Raw genomic sequence first — 7,779 nt, forward strand, 5'->3', positions numbered from 1 at the left:
AAGCTGACAAAATTAACACTGGTTGGCGGACTGAACTCGGAAGTTGAGGCTGGGGGGGAAAAACTAAGGCTCCCTCAGTCACGCCCATCTCTAGCCTACAGTATGGTTCTGTGAAAAGCATCCTCAACAGCCCAATGCAAAGCACTACATAGATCCAATTCCCATCCATCACATGGAGAAAATGGCATCTTCCTTTTGTGAACCTTTTTCTCCAGTTGAAAAATAATTAACAAAACCAATATGGGTTGCTTCTTTAAAAAAACTTTAATTCTTTGCTTAAAAACCAATAAGGGGGGGAACAAAACAAATGAGGGATTTAGCCATCCAGCTTGAACCTGGAACGCTAATACAGCTAATTTAAGAAGGCAACTGGGATTGCTGTAAATGGAAAAACTAAAGCTGGAGGAGTTGGACGTGTGACGAATACAGATACTTTCCACTTGTTTACCTGAGATTTCAACGGTAAAAATGTGTTGCAAGCCTGAAAGAGCCTGCCCGAAAAAATATGGAAAAATTGCTAAATGTCTAAATTGATCTTTTGTTCGTGCGTTTGCATGTCTATTCACAATATTGGTCCTGGTTCAAGACTGAAGGAAAGAAAACAGCATAGCTTTGCTAAGCAAAGGGATTGCTGAAGAGTCAATGAATCGATGCAATCTGCTGGTTTTCCTTAGATAGAAAACGTTGAATCAATCTGACTGGATGATCTAGTGAATTGCAAAGTGACCTGAGATGACATGATGTGAATTGGAGCTACTGTATAGAAATAAACTGAATAGATTTGAATTCAAAAAAGCTACAGACTGTTATTATAGACAAGACACAGTAATCCTCTCTTTTCATAACTGGGAAGGCTATGATTTATAGTTGTTCATTAATTTAGCTCATCAATAGTCATAGATTTAACCAGTGGCGGATCTGGGATTCTAGAAGAGTAGGGGTCTACTACATGGTATCTCATGTTCCTACTACTACAGGCCCACTTGTTCCTACCACTACAGGCCCACCCATTACTACCACTACAGGCCCACCCATTACTACTACTACAGGTCCACCAGTTCCTACTACTACAGGCCCACCCGTTCCTACTACTACAGGCCCACCCATTACTACCACTACAGGCCCACCCATTACTACTACTACAGGTCCACCAGTTCCTACTACTACAGTTCCACTTGTTCCTACTACTACAGGCCCACCCATTACTAGTACTACAGGCCCACCCATTACTACTACTACAGGCCCACCCGTTCCTACTACTACAGGCCCACCGGTTCCTACTACTACAGCCACACCCGTTCCTACTACTACAGCCCCAGCCATTACTACCAGAGGTCCATCAGTTCCTACTACTACAGCCCCAGCCATTCCTACAAGAGGTCCAAAAGTTCCTACTACTACAGCCCCACCAGTTCCCAGTACTACAGGCCCACCCGCTCCTACTACTACAGGCCCAACCGTTCCTACATCTACAGGTCCATCAGTGGACTACAGGTCCATCAGTTCCTACTACCACCTTGTTGGCACCTCAGATACTGCTTGAGATTTGTTGTGTTTTTTTCCTGCCATTTCGAAGCCACAGACCCTTTGGTGTTGTCCTTCCTCTGGTGTTTTCCTTTGCGTTGTAAATGAAATGGTTCCATACATCCAAGCATTGTTTTTGCTCAGCTCCTCCAACAAACCGTACACCGTTATCAGAGCCCCACTCAATGACTGCGAAGTTGAGCTAGCCATGGTTAACTACTACAAGTGACTAGTATAAGCTCTCTGCTACTTACAGAGTAGTGCACAGGCGCAGTGTAGGGACAAACGGCAACAACGCGTTATCTTCTATGTAGCTCAAGAAATACTTATATTAACAATTACAAATTACAAATCAATTAAAAACAATTACGAATCCTAATGTCTATCCCTCAATGGCTCCTAAATTTCGACTGGTCTTAGTCTCGTTGACGAAAATAATTTTTTATTTTTATTATCTGGAAACAATTTTTGTGCATTATTGTCTCATTATCGTCACGGGAAAAAGGGGCATTAACAAAATATTTTCGTCATGCTCCTGGTTGATGAAATTAACACTGTCCCCACCCCAACATAACATTTAGCAAGTTTAATAGATATGGCCATTACTCAAGTTGAGGGGGGAAGGCATCCCCCTTTTTAAAAAGAATCTTAAAAAATCATCCCCCTTCTTAAATGACCATACCCCGCACCAACCCCTGTAACATTTGAACACTGAATGTGTAAAATTTGTACTATATATTAACAGTAATGGCAAAAAGAGTAGACTGTAAAATATTAACAATAACACTAGCATCACGGTAAGAAAAAGTAGTTCTGGACATCATAAATGAAGATCAGGTAGGCTTTATGAACAGATCGGCAGTTGATAACATAAGAAGGCTTTCCCATCTAATACATAAGAATAACCTGAGAACCAAAGGAATTATGCAGGAGGAAAAGAGCATAAGCTGCTTAAGTATGCGGATGAAACTTTAGCTGTTATAGAAAATCCAATCGCCTCTATTCCAGCTCTATTACAGTGTGTTGAATCATATAAAAAATTCTGAGTGTAAAACAAATCTGAGTGTATGCCCATATTCCAGGCATGCATTTCAAGTGATATTAGGCAACTTAATATCACTATCATACCCTTCAGGTATGAAATATTTGAGTATATATCTTCTTTCAAATTTAGAGGAATCAATACTACTAAATATGGAGGCGCTTCTTCAAAAAATAAGAATTAATCTTAATAAATGGGTCCCCTTTTGAGGACCAGAAAGTTCAAATTTTTGACAGAGAGGACAGGTGGTTTAAGAGGGGCGTAAAGGAAGCCATCTATGTTAAAAAAGTAAAACCAACCTTAAAAAGAGGAGGTGGACTCAGATTTCAGCTTTCAAAAACCTACAATTCAGCTCTTGAGTTGATTCCTTCCCACTATAATCATCCTCAGGTTAGGTTTGCACATTTTATAAACAAAAACAAGGCTTTGCTTTGGTCCAGTCTATAAAGTCTATAAAGCCTGTTTCTGATATTTTGAATTGAAAAAGCTTCCTGGATGGGAAGAGAAATGTCTTCAAATATGGAAACAAGGTCCAGTGGATTGTTTTTGAACTTTTTTGGAATGACTTAATAAACGGGCAAAATGGAAACTCTCTTTATAGGGAAAGGTGAATGTAATAAAAATGCTGATAGCCCCGTTGTTTAATTATGTGTCCCACAGTGGGGAAATTCTGGATGTTTTTTTTTTTTTCCAAAATGAAAAATGTTGGACATCTTCCAGCTTGATAATTTTATTTCTCCTGAACAAAAACGCATTATTGGGGAATATTAATAATAAAATGTAAATGCAATTCACAATAACTCAATAAGCTATGTGAAAAAGCACAACCAAAACAGTTGGAAGTTTAAAGTAAAGCAGGTCCGATAATTTGTTTCCTCTGTGTAGAGCTTCAAGCTGTAGATTTAGTATGTCTGCTTCTATAAATGTGGTTTATCAACCCCTCCCCACTACGATTGATGTGGGAAAATGCAACATTAGTGGGACGGAGGTAAATTAGCAAAAAAAAAAAAAACGGCATGCAATTCCACTGTGGCATCTCCTCTGGAATGTGACTGCCTTTTTTTCCATAATTACCTTCAAACCACATGTGGCATTGTTTGTGTCTCTATTCAACAATGTTAGTCTTTCTGGCTCTTTAACAATTCAGCAGGGAAATGGCCTGCATATATCATTTTTACCAGGGTATCAGAGGTGAAAGGATAAGAAATACATTTACTTGAGTACTGAACTTATACAGCTTTTTTTGAGAATTCATATTTTTTTAGCAGCATTTTTTTCTAAACATTTATTGGTCCATTATTGATTAATCATATATAATCACATTTACTGTAGTGAGTGAGGTCTGCAGTGCACTTGGTTTTTCTACTCATGGATGATGGGTTGTTGTGATATTTTACCTGTAGATTATTTATACATGATTAACTAGAACTTGAGTTGTAGTTACCTATGCAATATGGTACTAAATATACTTTATATACTTAAAACATAAAAGAATACTAAACTACATTGTATAGAAAATATTGAAGACTTTTCTGGAAGAAATGGAGACGTTTTACATTCTCTTCATTGTACTGAGTGACGTCATCATCCGACATTCTCAGAGCAGTCAAAGAAACATCCAAAAGGCTGTTTTAGTGTTTTTTTTAATGTATTGCTGACAGCAGAATATCGCTCTACTAGGTGCTAGATTTCAGCGACTGTTCCTGACTCAAATCGCATCATAAAACGATGCTGACACTTTTGTCTTGTAGGTATGAAGGTGATGTAAAGAACCAAACCAAACTTTGCGGGCTAACAACTGAGGAAATAAGTTTTAGGAAGTAAATATTAGCAAGATGCTAAGCATTAGCTATGACCAGCTAACTTTTCTGATAAGAACAACCAGACGTTATGTGGTGTTTTTCTCATCATGGAATGTTTTTATTATGAATATTCTGGATTACTTTTAATCTGTGGGCCTTTATGGACGAATGTAGTAAACAATTGAAGATTGGATGTATAAAACGACTTCTGGATTTTGCTATATTTGTGTTAATTTTGAGTTGGGGCTCGCTGTGTCCATAAAATTAACTTGGTGATTGAATTGTGGATAATCAAAGCTTTCCAACGATGTCTAACAGGTCTATATCGGGAAAAGTTTTACTGTTGTAATTTTCATGTGTTCTTTGTTATTAGTTGTAAACTAAAAAAATAATAATAATAATAATTGTCTCGGCTCTGATCCTGTCATGATCTGCCCTGATAGCTGACCTTAATTGTTCACTTCATTCACCTGCCTAACTCTGCCCAGTTCCTAATCATCGCTCATCACATCCACCTGCCTCTGTTGCTTTATATTTGGCTCAGCCCAGCTACCAGGGCCAGGTCATGGATTGTTGTTTGTTCGGTTTAGGTTAGTTAGAGTTATTTCCATGGTTCGCGTCCCCGTTCCCAGAGGACAGTGTGTTGAGGTTTTAAGTGTTTTTATTGGTGGAGTACAGTGTAAATTCCCGTAATCCTGGCTCCTACGTGGAGACCAGCCTAAAGTTTCAGTTATCCTGGTACCATGTCTTGTCTCTGTCCCTCAACCACTGAGCCTGCCTGTCTGCATCTGAGCGTGTCTGTCTGAGCTCCCTGCTGGACTCATGTAACTTGCCTAAACGCTCTGTGGATTGCTCGAAGCCTGGATCTGTCTGTTCATGTGTGGATCGGAACCCCTGACCTGGCTGTGGACTCCTGGATTCCGGAACTGCCCTGTCTGATCTGTTTTCCCTGACCAGGATCGTATTCCTGCCTGCTTACTGAGGTTGCTGCATTGGAGACAGTCTGGGCGGCTCTGCGCTGCAACTCGTTTGGCATTCCATTGGCTAGATCCTTCCTTCCTTGGAGAGGATGGACTGACTGTCAAACTAGGTAAGTGACACACACAGATAATCATCTCACGTCTGATGATCATGGTCACATACCTGCATTTTTCCCTCCAGAGTGTCAGTCATTGGGTGGTACCCCGACGCCCCTGCAGCCTCTGCGGTCCACAGATCCACAGCAGCCAGCTTCTGTTCCATTATGTGGTTTGGATTAATAAACGTTTTGAACTTTCCCACTGTGTTTCTCACCTTCAATACTGGATCCATCTGTCCCTGTTTCATGACAGTTTGGCTTGCTGTCGGATCACCAGAGCCAGGTTGACCCATTAAATAATATGATCGATTGAACGGAATGTGCGGACGTCAACACACCGTGCCAATCACCTCAGATCTGACTAGCTCAAACAACTCTTTACATTCGATAAACATGGAGCAGCTCTGATGAGAGTGATCCAGACAGATAATAGAGCGAAACACACTAAGCACGCTGACTATGCCCTGGCTTCTTTACATGTTGCTCTCCATTGTTTACTTTCCTGATTTCTGTCCCACTGATGACATCATCAACACAGCGTGACGGTGTCCTCAGACAGGTAGAGGTGGGCAGAGGCCATGCAGCCCCCAGCGAGGGTTTAGACCAGTTTCTTTTGCCAGTGGGAAGGGAGCCAAATGCCAATTGTTAGCGGGTTGATCGTTGTTTGAAAAACCCGATTAAACACAATATTTTCAGTGAGAAAGAGGCAAAAAGGCTCTGCGAACTAAAACCCAGGCTAAAATGTACTAGAATAGATCTGGTCAATCCTGTCTGAGGAGCTTACATTCAATGATAGTTAAACATATTTCTCTCTGTGTTTTTCCAGGTTGCTTGTTGGCGCTCCCCTTGAATTCACAGGGGAACTTCAGACTGGTGATGTGTACAAATGTCCACTTGATATCAAAAGCTCTGCAAACTGCAGTCGGCTTGACCTGGGTAAGAAAACCACGTTTTGATCATATGGACATTATCATCAATAATTTAATGATGCATGAGATATATAAACTGGTTACTCCAGCACTTACTCTCCTTGAGGACATTATGTTAAAGTTAAACTGTGCACAGGCTTAATATGTGCTAAGGATTTTACTAAATACTCAGAGATACACTGAGACATGAGTATAACCCACACATAAGATAGTTTCATGGTATGACTCCCTAGGACTTATGTAGATCCCGTTTGATGCAGCTATGATGTAGCAACTCTGCCTAAAATGTCATCAATGATTATTAACAATTCAATGTTTTCTGAAGATTATTATACAAAGCCAAAGAACATTGTAAAATTGAGACTCTTGGACATTTTAGCTCACATGATCTCACTGCAAATAAAAAAACATATTTTCCAATATATTGATCAAAGCAGGTAATTATGCTCTTTCAGCACCAAGAGCTGGTAAAATGTGGTGTTACGACTGAGAACTATGAAAGTTGATATTTCATTTCAAAAGTAAGTTAAGAACAAACATCACTCTAGAACTCCTTCTTCCAAGCTGCGCTCTGTGCATCCACAGATATAATATGATTGTTCCTGATAGAAAGTCTATGCTTGTTACAGAATAGGACCTTAATTAAACCCTTAATAAAACAAAAGCTATGCTCATGATAGGAAATTTGCTTGAGTAGATGCTCAGTTGTTTTGTTCAACTAGCAGAGTAGGGGGGCTGAGAGGGGAGACGGTTTATTGAGGCCATGCGAATCGCAGAACGCTACCTTTGGCATGTTCGTATGGCGGCCCAGGGCCCCAGCCTGTAGGTGGTTCCCTGTAGCGCTTCCTTTATCTCTGTGGAAAGATAGGAGCCACATTATCCTTTACAGGATACAGTTTTAGATATCAAAAAACCTCAGCACAAGATAAACACATATAACGCGAGACAGACATTTCAGCCGTAGGTCACATCGGAGGCTGGGGTCACATGAAAGTCAATCTGACATTTCAGACATTATTTGTGTATGATTGATGAGTGTGTTCAATTTGTCCGTGAACGCTGACCACAGGCCATTGCCCTTGATGAAATGGAAGTTTATGAACAGTTCTGGGGTGCATCCAAAGATGTTCGCGGGTAGGGCAGCCTTGAATCTTTTCTTGCTGGCTCCAAATTTGTTGGGCTTTTCCACCTTGAAGCTAGCCTCCACATCTACATCTCCCTATTGTGGGACAATAAAGGATTTACATTTAACACAAAACCACTGATCCTAACGTTCCCTCAATAATAATACAAAAGATTACAGGTTGGAAATCATTAGAGCATGAGGTTGTTGGCAGAAGTTGCCCAGCCATAGACACTTGCTGGAGCTATATGGAGAAATAATTACTGAGGGAGAGTTGTCAT

The 7,779-nt window shown here is 40.3% G+C and overlaps 1 long non-coding RNA gene across 1 annotated transcript in view; it reads left to right on the forward strand.

The window, feature by feature from the left end:
• Positions 1-6,271: 6,271 nt before the first annotated feature.
• The window catches only part of LOC107099716, a 6,664-nt gene continuing 5,156 nt past the window's right edge, over positions 6,272-7,779 (forward strand). The window contains exon 1 of the long non-coding RNA XR_001481975.1: positions 6,272-6,382. This is a non-coding gene — a long non-coding RNA (uncharacterized LOC107099716). The remainder of the gene's footprint in view (positions 6,383-7,779) is intronic.

The sequence above is a fragment of the Cyprinodon variegatus genome, unplaced genomic scaffold (genome assembly GCF_000732505.1).
Source record: "Cyprinodon variegatus isolate N-32 unplaced genomic scaffold, C_variegatus-1.0 Scaffold899, whole genome shotgun sequence".
Lineage (NCBI taxonomy): Eukaryota > Metazoa > Chordata > Actinopteri > Cyprinodontiformes > Cyprinodontidae > Cyprinodon > Cyprinodon variegatus.